Genomic DNA, 1,051 nt, shown 5'->3' with positions numbered 1-1,051 from the left:
TAACGACCTGTATAAATTCTGGGTCAATCAGCTGCATGTCCCCTGCTCCCATGGCTGCTGTTGTCCCTGTGGTTGGCGTGCTTGTCAGATATTGACAAATTACGGACTCCATATCAATTGACAGCGTGCAATAATCTGGCCGATTCATTCACCTTTATACCCTCTCTCAATCCACTCAATGGTGAGTTATTTGCTTTGTTTGTTTTGTCACAATTAATGAAACTGCGTAGCCACCGTTGCACCCCAATTGTCACTAACGCTAGGCTAGTGACAATTAAGTACAATTACTGGTTTTATTATTAAATATTGTTGTTTTGGGGTTTTTTTCCACTATGGCCGAATGTTAAATTAACGCTTCGAGAGTTGAGTGAGTAATTTGATTTTTGTAGTTTTGTCCGTTTTGGATGTTTTTTGTTACTGTTCTGATTTAATGCCAAAACGGCCTATGGGACTTTTGAGTTAAACTCCTTTTAGATTATTGAACTTGTTGCGCAACACCTATAATTAAATCTGTTTTGTAAATATTTGATTAACCTTGGATAATGTTTATTAGCCTTATTGCTAATTTACTTTACTTTGATGGGACCGACGTGTATGTTTTTCAGTAGTATTTTGAATGAAATTTATTATAAGAGATGATGACTATGATATGTTATGATTTGTTTGGTTATTGGTTTATTGATTGTTGTATGAAATATGGCATTAATTATTTGACTTTGTTATTTATAGATTTATTTATTTTGTCATGGCAGTAGAACGCTGTTTCATTTTTTTGACCTTGTTTAGGTCAGGTTTTTTTTCTCTCTCCCGCGATCAAAGCCCTGATCAGTGCGGGATGGCGAGCCACTGCAATGCGGTAGGACCTGCGAATCTATGGACTAAATTGAACTGCTGATACATGACCTATCACAGGTCAATGGAACAAAACTGTTCTCATACTGAATTAAACCTCATCCCACCTCCCTTTGGGACCTAATAAGCTGTTTTGTGTTATTACCATTATTTCTGTTTGTGATATACAGTGGGGCAAAAAAGTATTTAGTCAGCCACC

The sequence above is a fragment of the Pundamilia nyererei genome, unplaced genomic scaffold (genome assembly GCF_000239375.1).
Source record: "Pundamilia nyererei isolate P.nyererei 1_Seehausen unplaced genomic scaffold, PunNye1.0 scaffold00218, whole genome shotgun sequence".
Taxonomy (NCBI): Eukaryota; Metazoa; Chordata; class Actinopteri; order Cichliformes; family Cichlidae; genus Pundamilia; species Pundamilia nyererei.
The sequence above is the reverse complement of the archived record's forward strand: the minus strand, read 5'-3'. Positions refer to the sequence as shown.